This window comes from Microtus pennsylvanicus, chromosome 6 (genome assembly GCF_037038515.1).
Source record: "Microtus pennsylvanicus isolate mMicPen1 chromosome 6, mMicPen1.hap1, whole genome shotgun sequence".
In the NCBI taxonomy this organism is placed as follows: domain Eukaryota; kingdom Metazoa; phylum Chordata; class Mammalia; order Rodentia; family Cricetidae; genus Microtus; species Microtus pennsylvanicus.
Window position 1 is genome coordinate 111,973,304 of NC_134584.1, and position 24,106 is coordinate 111,997,409.

Sequence of the window (24,106 nt, forward strand, 5' to 3'; positions counted from 1 at the left end):
AGACATCATTGTAGATCCCTTACCAAATCTAAGACTCTTCTCCTAGCAAGTATTTTTTGTTTCCCCTCGCAGCAAGGGTGGATGCTACCCATTGCCTGTTTACCGAGCGTAGCTCTGTCTCCCACGTCAAGTGTCTCTCTGTGGAGCTTGGATTCCTCCTAAATCCAAAAGGCTGTGGAGAGTCAAGTACTTCAAATGTTTAGTCCAGTCCTGTCTAGATACTCCAGTGCCTCTTCTGCTGGCCTCAACTGAATTTCAGGAGTGTCTTACAGAAGATTGGAGACCTGCACTCCAGTCCTAGCGACTCTTGTGTCTTCGTAGCCAGGAGACTTAGAGAAGGATGCTTATTAATTGGGGAAACTACGCCCTGGCTGCCTAGCTCAGAAAGACACTCCCATTTCCAGTGTCACTATGTGTGCTCCTAAGTGGGAAAGATAAGAACTTCTTTGGGTCAGTGTAAGGTTTAGAGAAAAAGCAGACAGAGGCATGGTGGGTGCATGACTTGATGCTCCCATGCATGCATCAGCCGTGCTGGGCGATGATTTGATGGTAATGTACTTGTGGCCAGGGAAGAATTTTTCTGGCTTAGAAATTTCTGAGCTCTGGCTTTTATTCATTTTCTTTTTTTCTGTGTAGTGAGCAAGGGTGAAGGAAGTAAGGAACTTTCCTTGGACCAAAAATGTTCAGAGCAACAGATCATTCAAAAGCACATTCAGTTCTGGAGAGATGGCTCAGCATTTAAGAGTGCATGCTGCTTCTGTAGAGGACCCAAGTTCTGTTTCCAGAACCCATATCAGGCTGCAACAGGGAATCTGATGCCTCTAGCTTCTGCAGCTGCAAGCGATTGCACTCATGTGCACATTTCCACATGTAGATAATACACTCATGTGCACATACCCTCGTGTGCATATGCTATTATATAGATACACATACTCAGATGCACATACCCTCATGTGCACATACACTCATGTGACATACTATTATGTAGATACACATACTCAGGTGCACATACCCTCATTAGATACATGCACTTATGTGCACATACTGACATGTAGATATATATACATACACCTACACGTAATTAAAAATAATAACCATACATTTTTTTAAGAATGCATGCAAATTGCCTGGTATTTGAGAAACACAAATGGAAGGCTCATTTTCCATGTGGGTGTGTACCAGTGGGGATGAGGAGTCAGGGGAGCAGAAGGCATCCATTCTTCTTTGTGCAGTCTTTGCCATGCAAACTGCTATAGTAAGATGAATGGAGAAATCATTTGTTATGTAAAACATAACTCCTGCCATGAAGGTAGTGGATGAGAGCCACACATTTAAGGATTTATGGTTCACGCGTTCTATTCCTTTGCTTTTGTGGAGCTTAGCCGTTTGCAAATACCTTCCCCACAGCCAAGAGTATGCTAGCCTCTCTCTTTCTTCCCATGGCTTTCTCTTTGTGAGTATTAATAATTCAGGTGCATTGTCTAACAACAGGTTCCCAACTATCTGGAACATATTTAGTCCTTTAGAAAAATAGCGACAAGTTGAAAGCTGGGGAAATTTGATTCCAGCAATTCTGTATTCACCCACATCACTGTTCATGCTGGGTGTTGATATCTGAGCTTCTTTGCCTTCCTAGTTGGAAACTTTGGGGCATGTAAGTATTTATTGTATGTTGGGATTAACCCAGTCCAGTGCAATGTGATTTGAAAAACAATCTGAGTACTGAGGAGAGGTACTATATTGAAGAATTCTGTTCTTTTTGTGGAATTTATTAATAACAATTCTTATTATTGAAAATAGATTCTTCTCTCATTCAATACATCCTGACCCAGTTTCCTCTCCCTCCACTCCTCCTAGTTATCCCCCCACACTTCCTCCTTCCCTCTGGATCTACTCAACTTCTGCCTCCCATAAGAAAAGAGCAGACCTCTAAGAGACAAAAACCCACTATGACAAAGCAAAGGCAAAAAAAGCCTTCCCATACAGGGCCTGTACTGGCCACTTTGTTCTCCGTGAGCCCGTATGCACCCTACTTAGTTGATTCAATGGGCTATCTCCAAATAAAGATACGTTGATCTTTTCCTTTCATATTGCATCCCCTTGATCTCCTTTAATTATCTTATTGCTCTAGCTAAAACTTCAAGAACTATATTGAATAGATATAGTTTCATATCTTCTGCAAATAATGATATGTTGACTTCTTTTCATATTGTATTCCCTTGGTCTCCTTCAGTTGTCTTATTGCTCTAACTAAAACTTCAAGTAGTATAGAATAGATAAGGAAGAGAGTGGGCAGCCTTGTCTTATTACTGATTTTAGAGGAATTGCTTTGAGTTTCTCTCCATTTAATTTGATGTAGTAGGCTTCTGTAAATTTCCTTTATTGTGTTTAGGTCTTTCCCTTGTACCCCTGATCTCTCTAAGACATTTATCATGAAGGGGTGTTGAATTTTGTCAAGGGTCTTTTCTGCATCACATGAGATGATCATATGGGATTTTTTTCTTTCAGTTTATTTATGTGGCTGATTGCAACTGATTGATTTTTATATATTGAGCCATCCTTGCATCTCTAGGATGAAGCCTACTTGGTCATGATGGATGATCTTTTTGATGTGTTCTTGGAATTGGTTTGTATGTATTCTATTTTATTGAGTATTTTTCCATCTATGTCCATAAGGGAAATTGTTTTGTAATTCTCTTTTTGTTGAGTTTTTATGTGGTTTGGGTATCAGGGTAATTGTGGCTTCATAAAATGAATTTGACAATGTTCCTTCTGTTTCTATTTTGTGGAATAATTTAAGGACTACTGGTATTAACTCTTCTTTGAAAGTCTGGTAGAATTCTGTCCTAAAACTGTCTGTCCCTGGGCTTTTTATTTGGTTGGAAGACTTTTAATGAGTGGATCTATTTCACTAGGGGTTATAAGTCTATTTAAATTGTTTATCTGGTTTCGATTCAACTTTGGTAAGTGGTACCTATTAAAAATTATCCATTTCTTTTAGATTTTCCAATTTTGTCGAATAGAAGTTTTTAAAGTATGTCCTTATGATTCTCCTCGGTGCCTGTTATTATGTCTGCCTTTTGTTTTTGATTTTATTAATTTGGGTATTCTCTTCTGTCTTGCAGTTAGTTTGTATAAGGGTTTGTCTATCTTGTTGAGTTTCTCCAAGAACCAGCTCTTTGTTTCAATGATTATTTGTATTGTTCTATTTGTTCTTATTTTATGGATGTCAGCATTCAGTTTTATCATTTCTTGCCTTTTATGCCTCCTGGGTATACTTATTTCCTTTTGTTTTAGAGTAATGTTTCTCAAGCAATCAGTTGTGACCCTTGGGGCTTGAAGGACCCTTTCACAGGGGTCACTTAAGACCATTGGAAAACACAGATATTTACATTATGATTCATAACAGTAGCAAAATTACTGTTTTGGAGTGGCAATGAAAATAATTTTATGGTTGGGGTCACCACAGCATGAGGAACTGGATTAAAGGGTTACAGGGTTGGGAAGGTTGAGGACCCCTGTTTTAGAGCTTTCACATGTGTTGATAAATTGCTAGTATGAGCTCTCCAATCTTTTTATGTAAACACTTAGTGTTATGAACTTCCCTTTTTGCACTGCTTTCATTTGTGCCCTATAAATTTGGGTATGTGTGTACCCATTTTCATTGAATTCTAGGAGGTCTTTCACTTCTTTCCTTATTTCTATCTTGACCCATTTTTTTCATTCAGTAGAGATCTGTCCAATTCCCATGAGTTTGTAAGCTTTCTATTGTTGCTGTGGTTGTTGATAGCCAGCTTCCATCCATGGAGCCCTGATTGGATGCAGGGAATTATTTCAATTTTCTTAAATATGTGGAGACTTGCTTTGTATATGAATATGCGGACAGTTTTGGAGAAAGTTTCACGAGGTGCTGAGAAGAAGGTATTGTGCGTGTGTTTGGGTGGAATGTGAATATCTTTTTGGTCTATTTAGTCTGTAACGTCTGTTAGCTCCAGCGTTTCTCTGTTTAGTTTCTGACTGGATGACCTGTCACTTGGTGAGAATGGGGCACTGAAGTCTCCCACTATCAGTGTGTGAGGGTTAATATGTGATTTAAGCTATAGTAGGTTCCCCCCTCCTTTATGAGACAGGGTTTCTCTGGATATCTCTGGAACTCACTCTGTAGCATAGCCCAGGTTGGCCTTGAACTCACAGAGATCTGCCTGCCTCTGCCTCCCTGAGTCCTTTATGGACTTTAACACCCTGCAACCATAAGCCAAAATAAACTCCTTCTTCCCTATCAGTGGTTCTCAGCCTTCCTAATGCTTCTACCCTTTAATACAGCTCCTCATGTTGTGGTGATCCCAGACATAGAATTAATGTTGTTGCTACTTCATAACTATAATTTTGCTACTGTTATGAATTGTAAATATCTGATATGCAGGATATCTTATATGTGACCCCAAAGGGGTCATGACCTGCGTATTGAGAACTGCTATTCTGTATGTTGCCTTGGTCCTGGTGCTTTACCACAGCAAATGAAAAGTCACTAACACATGTGTGTAGGAGCATAAATGGGTATGACCATTTTGGAGACTATGTGGTGTGTGTGCACACTCTCTAGCCTAACAGTTTCATTGTTAGGTATATAATCCACCGAGTGCTCAGAGCAGTGGGAATTTTAATATTTTCCAAGAGAAGTCACCCAAGGGCTCTCAAGATGTTTCAGCAGGTGAAGATTCTTGCCACCAAGCTTGATGCCCTCAGTTGGCTCTCTGGGATTCATATGGTGGTAGAAGAGAACCAGCTCCTGCAAGTTAGAATCTGACTTCCACATGTGTCCTGCGGCACATATATCTACATACATACCCACACATCATACCCACACATACAGCATAAATAAATGTTAAAAATTTAAAAACATACTCATATTCTGAAATAACGAGGATGAGTAAACTATTGTAGCCAACAATAGGAACTGACGTACCAAAGATAATGGTGGGTAAAAGAAGCCAGAGGAAGGGAGTCAGGCTACAGCTCAGTGGTAGAGCGTTTACCTAACATGCTCAAGGTACTGGGTTCGATCACCAGATGAAACAAAACAAAATGACAGCAAAGTAAAGGTGTTTTAGTCACTGTTTGATCACCATGGCCAACATTCCTGATGGAAACAAGAGAAAGGGCCCCAGGGTCAGCCCCAGTGCTTGGCCGGCATGCTGTGGTCATGGGAGTGTATGGTGGAGATGGGCTGAGCTTTCCTAGAGGCTGGAAGCAGAGAGAAGGGCAATGCTAGTATTGGGCTGGCTTTCTTTTTTATATTGTGTGAGCTCCAAGCTTGCAGTGCCATACAACCTGCATTCAGAGTGCGTCTTTCCCTGCGAATTAATCCTCCCCACAACCATCCTTACAGATACAGCCCGAGGTGTTCACCAGTCTCCTAAGTGGCTCAAAATCAAATTGCCTTAAGATTTCACCTTTCCAGGTAAGACCATACATTAAACAAAATCAGCAACAGATGAGCCAACATGTAATTTTAGGAGTCAAGAAAATGCTTATTGTAGTCAGGGTAGGTAGGAGTCGGCAGCACCTGACTGGGAGTGGGGAGGGCTGGCACTGCTCTCTCTATATATGGTGTTCACGTGGGCATGCTCACTAGTGGGAACTCATCGAAGAACAACCTTATTCTGTTGCTCTTATTTTTGTATTTTTCTTGTTTTTCCTATTTTTGTCCGTTTTCAATACATCTTTCACTTGTTGGCTTTGGTATATTATAATTCAATGGATTGTTTCACTTATTAAAGTGACCAACTCCTGTGCTATGTCTACCCTGCTGGTGCTATTGATCATGAAATAATTGGATAAAACAACTTACATTTCCTTGTGCTTGCATTAAATTACTTTTAATAACAGATGAAAAAATTGAAATAAATTAGAGTGTACAAGACAAAGTAATTTGGTGAAACGGCCTTTTAATTGGAGGAATTGATTAAGATTATTTCTAGATTAAAAGCAAGATATTTTTATTTTAAGATGAGAGGTAGAAATGGGTACCAAAAAATCCAGGATATTTAAGAATATCTTAAAATCTCACTGCTGATGACTTTGAGAGATACGAATAACACCCTTTCACAAAAGACTGAATAATAAATAATCCCAGGCAATCTTCTTAAGACAATGGACTTGTGCATTGTCCCAGTTTATAATGACAAGTTGATTTATATTGCATATAATATTTACCAATGGAATAAATGTTTGCTATACAAAATAAAGTGCACCAAGTCAAGGCGAATGAGATATCAACTTTGTTTTAAATTAATCCTAAGAAATTTAAGGGAAGGATAATTAGCAATTAGACTCAGTGATGTGGGAGAAATATGACAGAGCCCAAAATAAGCAAGTGATAAAATAAATGACAGCGGAACATTTCCCCCAAATAACAACCTGCATGTGTTCCTTTCTGTAGAGACAAAGCAAATAAAAAAAAAATCCCAGACACCACCCTGTTTATAAATTCAAATCTTGGAGCCTTAAAATCCAGGTATAAGGTCATAAACATGTATAAAATGTGTTTGAAGAAATGTTGTTTAAAACCAAACAATTGATGGGAGAATTATGCAGAAGTTAAAGACGAGAGAACCCTTGAGAATTCTCTTCACGCCTCTCAGAAACACACACACACACACACACACACACACACACACACACACACACACACACACGCTGAGCATGTTTGCAAAGAGAAGAGTTAATTATAGGGTCACCACTGGGACAATGTGGGGTGTCCTTACTCATATTTCAAACTTCCTAGGTGTACGATGGCCTAAAACACACCCTAAACTTTGGTTCAGAATAAGGTGTTCATGCTAAAAACAAAAACAAGGCCTGTGCCTGGCATCAACATAAACAGAATTACCAGGCATTAAGAAATTACTTTTATTTTTTTGTTTTTGTGTGAATGCATACCATGTGCATGTAGGTGCTCTTGGAGGCCAGAAGAGGGCGTCCGATCCCCGGAAACTGTCATTAGAGGCAGTTGTGAGCTGTTATGTTACTGCCGGGACCCAAATTCTGGAAAAGTAGGAGACTGTCTTAACAGCGAGCCACCACTCCACCCCAAACACCCCCCCCCCGCGCGCGCGCGCGCGCGCGCGCGCACGCACACACACACACACACACACACACACACACACACACACACACGCCTTTGACATGTTATTCGCATAATGCTTAATAAAGATGGCGCAGAGGGTTTCTGGTCATCACACTCAGAACCTTCACCTGGAAGATAATTTGGCAGTTAGCGTTTTAACCACACTTTATTTCTCTATTTATCTGAAGGAGAGGAAGAGGGGGAGGTAGCAGAGAAGCAGGAAGAAGCAAAACAAGAGGAAGGAGAGAGGCACAGTTGAAGGGATGTAAGAGAGAACAGATTTGGGTTTTAGTTTCCTATTCAAATTCCTATTTGGAAGAGATATTGATTCCCCGGGCTCCACATCAAGCTCACAGTCTCCATACAAGCTCCGTTAGGTGATTCTAAATATCAACACTGCTAAGGGAAATGGACTAGAGATTGTCCAGAGTAGGCCCCCTCGTCCATCTCTAACAGGCTCCATCAATCCTTAGAGACCCTGCTGAAGTCCTACGATTGGACTCAAAGTCTCCCTCCAAAGGAATGGGAGAGCAGCTTGGGCCCTGTCGTTTCAATACAAGAGGGGTTCCTTGGTTCCCCAAACCATGATAAACTCACCAAGCATGAGAAATGCTCTCTTCTGTGCTTCCTCGCATGTTTCCTACTGCGCATGTGCCCCACCGGGGAGACCGAACATACTGAATCTGCTGCGTGTGTTGTGCAGCAGTTTTCTCTCTTTGTCGTGGGGTGCTGCCCAAGGCCCAGTTCACACCAAGAATCTCTTAGAGGTTATCACAGCCAACAAGACGCTCACAATGCAGAAATAAGCTTTTTACTTTTTTGGGATAGCGTCTCGCCATGTAGATCAGGGTAGCCTCTAATTCACAGAGATCCACCTGTCTGCTTCTGCAGTACTGGGGATTAAAGGTATAGGCTACGACAACAATTAGCTTTTTTTTTTTTTAAAAAAAGATTTATTTTGTTACTTTTTAAAAGGTTAATTTAAAAAAATAATGTGGATGAGTATTTTGCCTGCATGTGCATATGTGTCCTTTGTGTGTGCCTGGAGCCTGTGAAGATCTGGAGAAGTCACTGGATCTCCTGGAAAGTGGAGTTACAGGCAATTAATTGTAGATGTGGGTGCTGGGAACTGAACCTGGGTCCTCTGCAAGAACAGCAAGTGCTCTTCACCTCTGAGCAACTTCTTTAGCCCCTAATTGTGACTTTATTTTTAATGGTGTGTAGATATGTATATACGCTTGTCTCTGTGTGGTTACGTGCACGAGAGAGCAGGTACCCTCAGAGGCGAGGAGAGGAAGCAGGATTCCTTTGAGCCGGAGCTACTCATGGTTGTGAGATGCATACTAAGAATCTAATTTGGATCCTCTGGATGCCTACCAGGAGCTTTTGGCTTCTGAGACATCTTTCCAGACCCAGCACAAATAAGTTCTCAGTGTCTGCGGAGAGTGAACTCTTTGCTTTGCAAACATGAGGACCTCCACATCTCCAGAGTTCTCACAAAATAAAAAAAAAATAAAAAGCTGGGTATGGTGTCAATTTGTTTGGAATCCCAGTGCTGGGGAGGCAGAGATAGGCAGACCTCAGGAGCTAGATGGCCAGCCAGCCCAGCCCACATGGCCAGTTCTGGGCCAGTGAGAGAACCTGTCCCAAAAACTAGAAAAGTAGGCAGTGTCCAAGAAATAACATTTAACATTTGAGGTTTTCGTCTGTGTGCATGTATGTACACACACCTGGACATAGAACACACACACACACACACACACACACACACACACACACACAATTGGAAATAGTTTTAAGACAAATCAACTCATTGTGAAAACACTGGTTGACTTTGAACTCAGGACCTGATTCTCTTTTTAATTGCCTTTTCACTTGAACATACAAACCCATTCCCATGTGGAGTGGGCTAATGTTGCCGCAGGGAAAGATCTAGAAATGTCAGATATGGTAAAACATAACTGCAGTCCGTGTTGTATGTCTGCTGGGGCTCAGTTCCACATGTGTGGTGTTAAACTGCACAGTATTTGTGTATAACTCATACACACCCCCTTTTGTATACATTCAATCACTTCTAGACTACGCGTGGCACCTAAATCAATGTCAAGGCTATGCACATAGCTGTTCGACTGTACTGTTTAGTGAATAATAGAAGTCTGGGCATGCTCACTACAGATGCGATCATTGTAGGTTTCCAAGGTATTTGCCATCGGGGTTGGTTGAATCCACCATACAGGAACTATAGACTCAGGAAGCCAATTTTACCTTATCAGTTTTCTTACCATTGACCCTGGGTGGGTAGCGGGCAACAGCCAATATCTCAGATTCAAGAGAAGTTCAAACACGTTTTTCAATATGATCAAATGGGAGGTTTCTCCAGGTCACAAACATGACTTTTTTTTCTTTTTTCTTTTCTAGGATTTTATTTGCACATGTATATGTATGGGGGCCTATACATGTGAACATATTCATTTATTTATTAAAGATTTCTGCCTCCTCCCTGCCACCGCCTCCTATTTCCCTCCTCCTCCCCCAATCAAGTCCCCCTCCCTCGTCAGTCTGAAGAGGCTTTGTGGGAGCCTAGGCAGTTTGGATGCTCACCTTACTAGACCTGGAAGGAGGTGGGTGGTCCTTGGACTTCCCACAGGGCAGGGAACCCTGATTGCTCTTCGGGCTGACACACATGACTTTAAACAAAAGCCTCTCTGCTTTTCTAACTTTAATTAAAATAGACTAAATCTGAGAGAGGGCTCTCATAAAACAATCACAAAGCAAATATCACAAGGAAAGGGGCTGTGCTTGAAATGCTTTTTATTTGTTCAAAGAAGAATTATATTTTATAGTGTCTATCTACTTGGACTTCCAAAGACTCAAGAGTTTTAGTGTGTTTTAATCAAATGAGTCTTTATCTTTCTGAGACCAGATCTTTTTAAACAAATAAGTAATAAACAAATAAATAATTTTTATGCACCTGGGTGTTTGGCCTGCATGTAAGTCTGTGCACCAAATGTGTGCCTGGTGTTCATGGACGCTAGAAGAGGGAGTCAGATCCTCTGAACCTGAAATTACTGATGACTGTGAACTGCCATGTGGGTGCTGGGAATTGAACCTGGGTCTTCTGGAAGAGCATCTGGTGTTCCTAACCACTGAGTCATCTCTCAAGATCTTGATGTGTGACCCCAGCTGGCCTTGAACTCACGATCTCCCTGTTTCTGAGTGTTGAGATTGCAGATGTATTTTGCCATACCAGGCTGTTACATGGAAGAATTCTTTTTTTTTTTTTCCTTTTTGGCAGTGTTTCTCCTGTGCTGCCCTGGCTGTTCTGGAATTCACTATGTAGATAGACAAAATCTTAAACTCACAGAAATCAGCCTGCTTCTGCCTAGTGACTGCTGGGATTAAAGGCATGCACCACCTCCACCTGGCTATGAAAGAATTCTTCCTTTTTAAAACTTTATTTTGGAAAGAATTCTTAATGTTGTGATGAGGTTTTTATTTTGTGTGTTTTTAATAAATAAACAGTAATTTTAATTGAAGGCTCTTTTAGTTACAACGTAGATTGTGACAGCTAGTCTTATGCTAACGTGACACAAACTAGAGTCATCTTAGAAGAAGGGATCTCTGGGCTGGAGAGATGGCTCAGCGGTTAAGAGCATTGCCTGCTCTTCCAAAGGTCCTGAGTTCAATTCCCAGCACCCACATGGTGGCTTACAACCATCTGTAATGAAGTCTACCTCTTCTGGCCTACAGGCATACATGCAGACAGAACACTGTATATATGATAAATAAAAAATACATGAAAAAAGAAGAGGGGATCTCAATTGAGAAAATGCCTCCGTAAGATTGGGATATAGGCAGGCCTGTAAGACATTTTCTTTTTAAAAATATTAGTTTTTAAAAAACAATCTTTTCTCATTTTACATACCAATCCCAGTTCCCACTTCCTTCCCTCCTCCCGCTCCTTCTACCTCCCCTACTCCTCAGAGAGGGTTAGTAAGGTTTCCCATGGGAAGTCACTATTTTCCTAATTAGTGTTTGATGGGGGAGGGCCCAGCTCTGGCCTGGTGGTCTTGAGTTCTATAAGAAGACAAGCCGCGGGGAGCGAACCAGTAAGCAGTGCTTGCCCCTGGCCTCTGCATCAGCTTCTGCCTCCAGATTGCAACCCAGTTTGAGTTCCTGCTTTGGCAGAAGTTCTCCTTAGTTTTCTCAGTGGACTGTGACTTGGGATATGCAAGCCAAATAAATCCTTTCCTTCTCAAGTTGCTGTGGCTTGTGGTGCTAATTCACAGCAAAGGTAACCCTAACTGAGACAGAGATGAAGCAAAATGCATTCATATAGAAGAGTTTGGATCTAACTAAAGTAATTTTAGAGCCTTCTACCTATGTGCAAAACTAGGTTGATATTACATTAGCCATGTACTTCGTGGCGGATGCCCAGACACCTGATTTTCAATTGAAGAGCACTATGTTCTAGATAAAGCAGCCAACTGTATAAGCACATTGTTTCTGTAAGTTTCACATTGCCTTGTTATTTTGGTACCCGCTGTTCAAAAAAAAAAAATGAGGAACGCTGAGGGAAGTAAAAATCAGCACAACACCGGGCTGCATCTGAAGTTGGGAACTGTTAGGAGGCACCAAAAGGGGGTTGCCAAAGAGAATGCAAGGTGATTTAATTGTTTCTTAGGTGCAGAAGGAAGTTTATTTAAATAGAATATCATTTCGTCTAACTGAGATGAGATGAATAAGGTAAAGTAATGTCTGAGAGAAAAAGAAGGTTGTGCCTGAGTTTAGCCTAGTGAGTGGGAAGGGGCTGTTTAGAAGCCCTGTCCAATCACAGCCTGACCAAGCAAAGCAAAGCTTGGAGGGGAAGTATTTCGTGGTGGGTGCATGCTGGTGGAACAATTCTGGATAGGGTTCTCTCTCCAGATATCACTTTTTGTCTCAATGAAATGCCTACTTTAGGAGTGACACACCCATTTCCCTGATTTGTCTTTAAGACTTTAATTACAGAGAGAACTAATGAATTGCGTTCATATCATTTCAGAAGAGCAGAAGGGCGGAGGTCCTGGTGCTTCTTTGAGCATCATCGGCTCTCCAGTCAACACTGAGCCTCCAAGTTCTACTCACAGAGGAAGCAGGCGTCTGTGCTGGCTGATGCCTGAGAAGTGGAACAGTTTCTTGCCCAGAGATTGCAGCATCTCTCTCATGGCAAAGCCCAGAGATAGTCTGAGAACATCATTGGGTGCTGGCCATTCTTCCAGCGTGGATTGGCAAAGGAACCCTTGACAAAGTGTCCCTGACAGCCAGCAATTGGGAATTGTATGGCACACATGTAGAACTATGTTGAATTCCTTGGGGAGATGCTACCCATGTGAGGCCAGGTCACACGGACAATGGGTTTGGAGCCAGATGATCCTGAGTTGGATTTTTGCCTCTGCAAAGGCCTAGTATGACCATCAGTAGATATGGAGATTTCAGAAACTCTTTTCTGTAAGGAAAAAAAAGACATATACTGTATAAAATTACCAGCAATTGTCCTCCCAGACAAACACAGAAGCATCAACTATACATCTATAAATCTGCGTTAGTTTTCCTTGAATTCATTGAGACATTTCTTTGATTCAGTGCAGAATCTGACAGCATTAATTCTTTTTCTTGGTTACCTAATTTGAAGACTAGGACTGAAGAACATTCAAGATTCTTCTAGATCACTCTTATAAAATGAATGATTAACAATTTACTTGAAAACAACACTATTAGTCACGATAAACATTTTTAATTTTTGACTTTACCAATTTTCCTAAACCTCTCCCAGTGTATAAGAGGCCACACTGGTTCACACTCTCCAGACAAAGGGCCGGCCGAATGCTGAAGCCATGTGGATCCACAGAACAGTTAGTCAGAAATTAAGGTCCTGTGGAGAGGAGCTTATAAGGTTTTTGGAAGGGTTAATGAGCGTAGTGTATGTTCATTAAATGGGTTAGCTTGACTACAATGTCCTAGGAGGCAGAGACCATTCAGAGTTGTAGTCTCAAATTAAATAAAAATCACAGACAGAAAAGATTAGAGAGAGTCACAGCCAAAACAAAACAGAAAGCAAACATCTATGTTCCATACATTATAAACTGCAGCCAACGGGTAGCAGTTTTATTTATGTCACTAGTATTTGAAAGTGATTCTAACATTTGTTACTGTTTCTACAATTCTTTACTACCAGAGGACTAAAAAGGAAGCTCTCATTAGGTCCTTCTGAAGGCCTTCTTCACTCAGCACCTATAATAAAGTGACCTGATTCCGTGAGGTAAAAAATAAATCTAGAGGTGAAGAGCCAGGAGTGGTGGTGAGTGCCTGTAATCCCAGAGCTTGGGAGGTAGAGATGGGAGGATCGAGAGTTCAAGGACTCCCTCAGCTGTATAGAAAGAGCAAGGTCAACCTCTGGGTACATGAGATTGTCTCAAAACACAAAGCAGAAAAGCAAGTTCTGACCTCCCTCAGCACTCTGTGTGTGTGTGTGTGTGTGTGTGTGTGTGTGTGTGTATGTGCGCACGAGCATGCATGTGTATGTGTGTGATGAGAGAGAGCATGTGTGTGTACAATACACAAAGAATAACATCTTTGCATGAGCCATATGAAGGGAGACAGAGAGACAGCCAGAACGACATGGGTTGCTGATCTGTTTGGAATAAGTTGGAAAGGCAAGGCTTCTCTGAGAAGGGGACATTGGAACCAAGATCTAAATAAAACAAAAAAGGCAGCCATGTGGAGGTCTGGAGCCATTCAGGGAAAAGGAAAGCAAAACAAGCCTTATTTGTGGTGGCCGATTAGAGGAGCCTGTCTACAGGGTTTCCAGAGAACACAGGATGTGAGAACAGAGGATAGGAGAGGAGCCTGCTGGCCACAGGCTTCGTGCTCAAGGTAAGGGGAAGCCATGGGAGTTAATCACACATAAATTTGGCTGGTGTCTGGTGCTGGGTGTTGGGTCAGATGCAGTCTTGGTGCTGTGGATGAGTTTTTCAGGTATCACTTGTGTTGAAGTCAACAGACTTGGAGTAAAGCAGACTCTCTCTCTTCTTTAATGTACATGAACCGCATCCACTCAGTCGAAGGCCTTTAGAGAACAGAGAGGGGTCCCAGAAACAGGAATGCTTGGAGACTGTAGCTCGGAAATCTTGCCTTAGTTTCCAGTCTTTGGAATAATAGTTGCTGACATTGGCAGCCTTTGGTCTGTTCTACAGATTTGAAGGTGCCTGCCTCCATCATGCTATGAGCCAGTTTCTTGAAGTAGATCTTTGTTTCTCTAATCTGGCAGTTATGTTTGTCGAAGATCCTTGACCAATAGCAAAGCTATCCTATTGGTTTGGTTCCAGCATAAGATGATTCGCTTTGCATTTTAAAAAAGATCAGTCTGATTGGCTACAGGGAAAATTGAGAGAAAGAGAAAGGAGGGGGATGAGCTAGAAGGATTCAGGTCCTGACACAGCCCCAGTGGTTGCTGGGATATAGATACTATGGAAGGTGCTGGATTTGGGCAATTCTGTGGAGAAATTGCCAAGAGATCAGATGAAGGATATTGTGACGTTTATTCTCAGTTGTCACTTTGGGAGTCCCTATGAGAGATTAGCTTGGTTAGGTTAATTCACTGTGGGTGGGACCATTTCCCAGGCATCCGAGGGAGGAAGTGAGTTGAACACTGATGTCTGCCATTCTGTTTTCCTTGGCCAAGACCTTTTCCTTACACGGTGACCAGCCACCTCCAGCTTCTGCCGCTGTGACTTTTCTGACACACTGAACTGTAACCTTGAACCACAGGTTCAAGGGCAAACTGTCTGCTTGAGTTGTTTTTATCAGGGTTATTTTATCACAGCAGCAGGAAGAGGAACTATCACAGATGTGAAGCCGACAGATAGATCAAAGCTTCACTTTGGGAACTTGAGAAACTTTGTGAGCGCAGAGCTATTTATAAAGATAGTTCTGGAAGCCTGCATGAAGTGCAGGTGTGCTGAGGTGGAAAACAAGAGGAAGGCAGGGTGCGTCGAAGGACGCTTTACAATTAATTCTGAATGCATTAATTTCATTTGGTCCATCTGCTATGTAAATGGAGATATCAGGTAGCCTATCAAGGTAGGGCCATGGTTGGCCACCAGCTAGGCTATCAAGGCAGGACCGTGGTTGGCCACCAGCATCCACTGGTGATCAGAGCTTGCAGAACTTTGTTGGAAGGGGCTGTGCATTTGTAGTTTAGAACACAGAGCTAGGCTATCTGGATTCAAATCCTAACTTCATTCACTCTTCACAGTAGGAACTTTGCTGTTGTGGTCTTCTACTGTGAAAAACACAGATGTTATCAAGCATGTCTCATGAGGGGCATGGGGATGGAAGTAGTTAATGTATCTAAGGTGACAGAATCAAAGATATTCTGTATGGTCTGGGGAATGATCTAGGACAGTTGTGCTTTTGGTATTGAATGAGCGAGTTTATTAAGTACCATAGCAAGCCAGAGTAAAATAAAAGATACCAAGTGATAGATGGGTGGATTGCAAAACATCATTGAATCAGGGTCTTACAAACATTCAGCAGAAACCAAGTGGAGAAGCTGAGGCAGCTGGCTGGAGTTTACAGTGGAGCGTGTCCCGGGTAGAGCACAGCATCCCCTGGGGTGAAGCTTCCAAGCAAAAGAACAAACGATGTCAGAATGGTAACACCAGGAAACCAGACACTCGCAGCATCCAACAGAAACCAGCTGGGGAAGGGAGGCAATCAGCTGGAGTTCGCAATTGAGATTTTCCTCCAAGGATGAGCTTCCCATGGCTGCATTTTTGGCTTCTTTTTTTCATTGTCGGTACTCATATCATGAAATAAATGATATCTATATAGATTGGAAATGGTTTACCTTCCAGCTGTTCTCAAGGACATAGCTTTTTTCCTGGGACTGTTTTGCTCATCTCTTTATTCTCTTTCTACAGAGTTGAGGGGTAGAGGCAGGCCATCTCCAGACAAAGGCCCTTGGAGGACACTCTGAGACAAACAGGCTTGGGTCTGAAATAGATTCGGGTCAGATTTGCTTTCATAACCATCTTCTCAGTGGGCCCAAATAACACACAATAATTTACAGATATAGTGCACACTACAAAGGGTTATCTTACTATCAGAGTGAGAGTTTAAATTTTCTGGTTCATTCTGTCAGTTGTCCAATGGAAGCAGGGATCTGGAACGGGTTTTCAAGATATCTACTCTGAGTGTTGTCTTTTGACTGTTGCTCAAAGAGTAAGCGAACCCTTTCTGGTGCAGGAAGCCTGATGCACACCCTTTTTTCAAAGGTAACCCTGGTGTGTCCACTCTGCTTTGTCTTGCTTACTGGGACTCATGGTTCTCCCTCAAGCAGCACCAGACATACTAACTTACTTCTGCATTGTGTGTCTGCCCTGGATGGACAGATCCAGGAAGACAGGGCTTTTTGACTATAATGCTTAAGGTGTCTGGAAGATCACTTGGATGACATTTCTTAGTACCGATTACTTTCCCCTCTGCTTCTTTGAGCGTTTGTCCATGAGCTAAGCCAAGCCAGAAGGAATCTCTGGGCCTTTCTGATGCATGCGACGGTGATTTTTATCGAGACAATGCTCATCATTGAAATGGATGTTCATAGGAAGCCTCTGGTGGCAGTTTCAATTCTGGGATTGACATATGGTCTTCTGAAAGTGATGAGCCCTCCACTCTGCTAGTCACCCACACCCCTTCCCTGTGAGGCTATGGGTGGGCAGGGTCCCACTCAATTGCGATTCTGATCACAGATTTTTTTCCAGCAAAGTCTGTTGATGAGACGCATTAAAGGCAATGCAGGGTGGAAGTTGATACATGGCCTAGTCAATCTGTGACTTATGAGACCTATTGCGAGTCCAAGGCACTGTATTGATTCCGCCGAATGGACTGGAGACTGACCTTCATCTCACCGAACCCTCTCACCGGCTCCTCTTCTGTTTATCCCCAATAGAGCACTTGCATCATGCAGCTTCATTCTAAAACCATTAACTTTTATTTCCTTTTACATTCCATCATGATTCTTTACCATACGTACGGAGAGTGGACAAATTGATGTCTTTATCTAGCACAAAAGCTTGGGTCCCGTTTCCATGTCGGCTCTTCAGAGGCTGTTAATTTTTATCTTCTCTCGCTGCACGATGTCAGCACACAGGAACTTTCTCTCTGGAAATGCGGGCATTGTAGCCAAATAAAGTTTGCCTGAGCCTTACATTTCTCGTGCTAGCACGATACATAGTGAGTTTTATTGCAAGTGGTATTTTAATAATGTGTTCTAATGATCATGGTCAGGTTATTCTTAAGCGGAGGACCGCGGTCTAATTTCGCTTTGTGGTGGTACCAGCCAGCACATCGCGGCTTCATGGTTGGGTGTTCAGCAAATGATGGTGGAAGCCAGTTAAATATTCATTCCAGAGGCTATCTGGGAAGGAGCTCGCAGGCCTCGCTTTCATCTGTGGGCTGAGTGATAGGCTGAAATAACACTTGCCTCATCAGCCATGCCCTTTGTTCTTGAAATGCAGGTGTGGAGTAGACTTCCAGACACCATCTGAAACAGAAAAAGCCAACCTGTTCCTGGATGAGGTGAGGATCCACTCAGTAAGTCCCAAATTCCAGGCAGGTTTTAGATCGCCAGAGGGCTGGCCATTATGTTTTTTAATTATAATTTAAAAATTTATATTCCCAATTGTAGGTGCAATTTAAAAATTTTTTTACATTAAAATTCTGAAATTGTGGAACATTCTAGCTGGAGGGAAGCTTATTTCCCTCTGCTAGAGAAGGTTTATTATGTGGATAAATGGGGGAGCATCTGAAAGCTTTTAGGATTCACTTAGGCTAGAGCCTCTGGTGCCTCTGGTGCTTCTGGAAGAGAAGGTTATGGCTCCTGGGCTCCAGAACAGGTTTAGAGGTTGGTTTGGAGGTTTTTACTTTTTTGGTTTATGGCTTCTATTTGATGTCGAACATTGCAAATGAACTTTAATTCTTTGTCTTTGTCAGAGGTGATTTCATACTCCCACAGGAACTGTTCCAGTAGGATTATGACTCTGTATGGCTGAGAAAAGAACACATGGAATATTATTGCTATTACTACTTCTACTCCTACTATTATTATTATTATTATTGTGTGTGTATGATGTGCTACATGCATGTTGTTTCTGGAACATGGTGCACAGGCCAGAGATCAATATCATGGGTTGTTGTAGAACTCAATCCTTCAAGCAAAACAGCCACTATCTTTGTCATATGGGCTGTACCTGCATGCAACAGTCTATTAGAATCAGACCTCTTGACTATTGACATTGTCTCATAGAAGGTGTGTGTGTGTGTGTGTGTGTGTGTGTGTGTGTGTGTGAGAGAGAGAGAGAGAGAGAGAGAGAGAGAGAGAGAGAGAGAGAGAGAGAAAGAGAGTATGTGTGTGTGAGTGTGTGTGAATGGATTATCGCCTGAGATCCCAGTTGTTCATCGCATCTATTTATATGCAATTCTAATCTGATTGCATACTGTGGGGTCTTGGGAGCTACTAGACACAAAGGCTAATTGCAAAGAAGCACCATCTACTTGACTGTGTCAATACCATCATTCACACTAGGTGAAGGCTTTCCAGAATGAGAACTTTGGGGTCACCCATGCTCCTGCAGGTAGCTCCTCACCTATACTCTCAGTAAGTAAATACACCCTCAACTTTGCCTTTGCTGGTGGAGTCTTCCCCTGAACCTGGAGCTTGCTGATGTGGCTAGACTGGGTGGCCAGCAGGCCCTGGATCATCCTGCCTCTAACTTCCCAGTACAGGAATCATAACATGCCACCATGCCTGGCTTTGCATGGATTCTAGAGATCCAGACTCAGGTACTCATGCCTACATAGCAAGCATTTTACATTTGAACCATCTCCAGGTCTCTGGATTATATTATTACTATTATTCAGATAGTGTCTCACACTGTAACGCAAGCAGGCCCAGAACTCACAATAATCCTCCTGGACTTCCGAAGTCTCAGTATTGCAGATGTGAGATGGCTTGAGTCACTTTCTAGTGACTGTACTGTTGTCAGCTGTTGTTAGGTTTAATTCACCTGAGGGGATAGAAAACTGAACCAAGCAACAGAAGAAATGTAGACCAAAAAAAAAAAAAAAAAAAAAATCAAACAAACATTCTGCCCTCATCCTCACAAAGAAAATGATTAAAATAAAACCTTTTAAAAATAATCATTCCTTCAAAATAAGTGTCATCGCTCCTATTTTGGCTCTAGTGTGTCATCGTCATTATATTCCTGATTGGAGGACCCATGGCGCCGGCGCAGTGTCAAAGAGCAAAGTGCAGGGTGGGGCGGGAGCTGGATGGGAGGAGAGATTGCTTTCCTTTGTCGGTTCGGGCATCAAATTTAGGCACAGATGCCACGGGAATATTTTTATTTATAAACAAATAAATGACCTTAAACATAATATGCTAAATAAAAAGCACCAGGGAGGAAACAAAATCCAGAAGGGAAGGAACAGGCGCGGCGGTGACAGGAGGGCACCCTCAGCCAGCCGTGGGAACGTCTTCTTTTAAACAGTTTCCAAGGTGGCAGGTTAAATAGCTCCATATGGAGCAGATGCGGGCGAAGCCTCAAGCACTGGGAAAATGAGGTTGCAATCATGGAGATGAGGCACTTGCCCCCTTTACATGCCCTTCGCCATATGCAGATTGCTCCGCCGTAAACGGTTACATGCTGGACCCATTTTCTTTAACTGAATGGCCTCGTTCATTTGCATTTGTCCCTACAAAGATTTCAGACGTAAGAAGGGGTGCCCATTAGCTTTCCTCCTGACTGTGGTGTCCAAGCGTGACCTAGGGTTTTAATAGCAGTTCAGGTGGTAGAAGACAAATGATTAAATTGGCTAAATAATGTCTCTCTAGCTTTAAAGAGGGCCTTTTTGTTCTCCCTACGCTTTTCATATTCGTAGATTCATTCTATCCGTTAAAGCAGGTTTTAAACATTTAAAATTTAAATCACACACACACACACACACACACATATGTGTGTGTGCCTGCACATACATGTCACTGTGTGAGTGCAGGGGCTGGAGGACAGCTTGCAGGAGCCAGTTCTCTCCTACCACATGGGTCCTGGCGACCAAACTCTGGTCATCACATTTGGCAGCAAGCCCCTTTGCCTGCTGAGCCATCTCAACAGCCCTCGTGTGGATGTATTATGCATATATTTTATGCATATATGTATATATGCTCTAATCAAAGATGTTTTGAAGTACTTTTCCTCGAAGTAATCAACACCAAGAGTTATTACTGTGTTTTTTTTTAACTTTGATTTTCTGGTTAAACGAATGGTCCAGGAGAAGCTGAACTCTGGGATCTGAAGTATGGGATGGAAAAGGGAGCAGAATTGGTCCCTGTGGAGGATCTGCAGTAGGCGGGGTGTAGTTGATCTTTGAAGAACAGAGTGTCAGTTACACCACTCAAATATCCCCTGAATGAGAGAGGCTAAAAGGCCAGTGCAGGGGAAGCAGTGCTTTTGTATTCCATGCTAATTTTTAGTACGTACTTGGGGGGAAGGAAAGTCGAGAGCTAGAACATGTCTACTCCACAGACACTGAGGTCTTGGAATGGCATGGGAGGCAGGAAATGACCTTACAGATCCAGGTTAGACCCCAGAACCTGTGAATGCTCCACCTTTCATGTCAAAAGAAGCTTTGGAACTTCCATTAGGGACAAGCAGCTTGACCCAGTCTGGTCACGCCTCTCCTTCGAAATGAATAACCTAGTTTAGGAGATAACTCAGTCTGTGAAGTGCTTCCTGGGAAAGCACACAGGACCCAAGTTTGATTTCTAGAGTGCATTTTATAAAAGCCATCTGTGGTGGTGTACGTTTATTGTCCCAGAGCTGGGGAAGTAGAGAGAGAGGGACTTCCGGGGCTGCTAGTCAGCCAGCCTGTTCTAACCCACAAGCCTGGTCCCAGAGATTAGCAAGTGGACAGCTCTTGAGAAATGACACCCCAGGTTGTTCTCTGTCCTCCACAAATACACGGGGTGCATGTGTACTTGCAAACGCCCACGCCCACACACATATGTGTAAGCACATCACACACCTATACATGCATGCATGCATGAAAGAAAGTGCAGTGGGAAAACACATCACACATCTATACATGCATGCATGCATGCAAGAAAGTGCAGTGGGAAACATTTTTCTATCTGGATCACATAGCTGACAAGCTAGTAAGAGGAGAGAGATTCAAGTGTAAGAAAGACTTGTCATTCCTTAAAGATGGAGGAAGGAGGTGGCCAGCCAAGGAGTATTGGTGACCTCCAGAGCTGGAAACGAGGGAGCTCAATGCCCCAGTTCAAGGATCAAAATTCCACTACTAATCCACTTGAGCAGGGGTAGGGACTCCACAGAACAGCTTCCGGGAAAGAGTGTAGACCCTCCCGGCCTTCTCTGTAGGCTGGCGACACCTGCGTCAGACTCTCTACCTATGATACTCTCGGTCTCTGCAATTCCAATAATCGGTTAGAACAATGGCTGTGGAACGCACATGAACAAAGAAGTCACGTTTGGGTTTGGGTCCATTTCCAGTCTTAGAACACGATGATATATGGGCTATGGCAGTGCTGTAGCTCCAAACACTCACAACTGTCACTGTAGGCAGCGGCCAGGCTAGATTAAAGCTTGAACGGAAAGGGCACTTTTAAAGAGGGGTCAGAGTTGTATTTATTATCACAGAATCTAGCTTCATGTTTAGACAGGCTTAGGAAGGATGAGATACAGTCTTTTGCGGAGGTATTCAGTAGTTTTTTTTTTCTTCCAGATTTTGTTAGCGTACTAACCCTCTCCTTTCTGGGTAAATGTCATATGTAAATATATCTGCTGTAATCACCAGAACTTGTTGAAGCAATCAATCATTTGTCTTAGAAGAGTGATGTGTCCAGCAATTAGGTCAAGTTCCTCTCATTTCGGCTTTTTTTCCTCTATGGCTAATTGAAATTTCTGGGGACCTTTAAATGCATGTGCTCAGAGTTCACAGCTCTTCTTCCTGCTGTTCTCTTGGCTCCTTGCCATTCCTCCTGTGTGTTGGGTGTTTCCGAGTGCTCAAAACCCTCAGTGCCCTCAGGACTCACCCAGAGGTGCAACAAAGGAACCCAGGCATACTCTCGACTGGCTGCACCTGGCCACCTGGCTCCTTGCTGGCCTTTACACTGCCGTCCAGGGTGCTCAACCTTCCTAATGCGGCAGCCCTTTAATACAGTTCCTCATGTGGTGACCCCGCCCCCAACCATAAAGTTATTCTTGTCGCTACTTCATAGCTCTGATTTTGCTACTGTATGAATTATAATGTAAATATTTTTGGAGATAGAGGTTTGCCAAAGGGGTCACCACCCACAGGTTGAGAGCCACTGCATAGTACGTATCTCTTCTTCAAAATAAGATTTTTTTTTTTTAAGACAGGATTTTTCTGTGTAGCCCTGGCTGTTCTGGAACTCACTCTGTAGACCATGTTGGCCTCGAACTCACAGAGATCCGCCTACTTCTACAGCCCTGGTGCTGGGATTAAAGGCATGTACCACCACTGCCTGACATTTTTTTTTTAAATCAACACAAATTACCCAGAGAGGCAGCGTCTGAGAGTGCCTGAAAGTTACCCATCCACAGATGAACCCGGAGGAGTCCATCTTAAATTGGTGATCCACCGTCCTCCGTAGGTAGCAGCTGTAGTTCGAGTTTGTGCCTGAATCTACCATTTATCCTTTCATGCTCGGCCCTTTTGTGGATGAGATTATGTTCCTGCTAAATTCACAGGTTGAAATGCTAATCCCCCAACATGGCTGTCGCTGGTGTCAGGGCCTTTAAGGGACAGCTAGATTACACTTAGGGAAGTCTGACCTCTTTCTCCCAAGTGCAGGCACAAGCGTCGCTACAAAGATATGCACAGCTAAATGAATTCTTTTGATTCTTGCTTTCTGAATAATGGGGCTTATCAAACTCTTCATAAAGCACCCTGGATCCTGGACCTAGCTCTAAAGAAGCCCAATAACTAAATAAAATTTAAATGCCATTAGTATTTCCCATAATTATCACAAAGAGCCAGAGACGTTTTAAATGTCAACAAATCAAGTCAGCCATTTGGTTCCGTTTAAGATTTCAACTGAGATGTTAACAGACAGAAAACCAGTAAAAACACTCCATGAAATATATTTTTGTTTTTAATATTTTTAAATCTCATATTGCTTAGCTCAGGAGGATGTGAGTACAAGGGCGTGTTCGGAGTATTTTATTAGCTTTTAGACCAAGAGTCAGCGTTGTGAATTACCTAATTATACTCAACCTCGATGCCGTTGACATTCTGTAAAATCGCTACAGTGTAGTTCGCGTGTGGCATGTGTGCGCTGGGGATTAATCTGCCATTCACTCTTTTCTAATGTCTGGGTAATCTGGAAACGCTGCAAATATAATTGGCAAGGGAATGCGAAGTATAATTCTTTTCTTAAATAACCAAACTGTACTCCTACAGAGTATATGAAGAAGGAGCTGCGAAGAGCGTACAGGGGCATACTCTTCAACAATAAAATGACTCCGTACAGTTACCGCTAATTGTCCCTTATTACCACCAGTGAGAGAGAGATGCTCAGGTCTGTTTGAAAGAGACAGGAATTTGATTCATGTAAGAAAAGAGTTAGAATTTTTCCCCCCTTGGGCTATAAACTGTATTGACCAATCTCCAGTTCCACTAAGAGAAGGTGAATGAGGGAAAATACAGTACTATTTGCGGGTGTACGTGCGTATATGTGGTGTGCGCCTCAGAATGCTTATTTGTGTGGGGTATGTGTGGGTTTGCTAGTGCATGTGTGTGTTTCTGTGTGTGGAAGCTCAAGTTGACATTGGACATATTCCTCAAGCACTCTCTGCTTTATTCATTGGGCAGGGTCCCTGGCTGAGCCTAAAACTT

At 42.6% G+C, this 24,106-nt stretch overlaps 1 long non-coding RNA gene across 1 annotated transcript in view; it reads left to right on the forward strand.

The window, feature by feature from the left end:
- The window catches only part of LOC142852977 (uncharacterized), a 97,949-nt gene extending 79,744 nt beyond the window's left edge, over positions 1-18,205 (forward strand). Inside the window, exons 2-3 of the long non-coding RNA XR_012911042.1 lie at positions 17,689-17,749; positions 18,164-18,205. This is a non-coding gene — a long non-coding RNA (uncharacterized LOC142852977). The remainder of the gene's footprint in view (positions 1-17,688; positions 17,750-18,163) is intronic.
- The last annotated feature ends 5,901 nt before the right edge of the window (positions 18,206-24,106 follow it).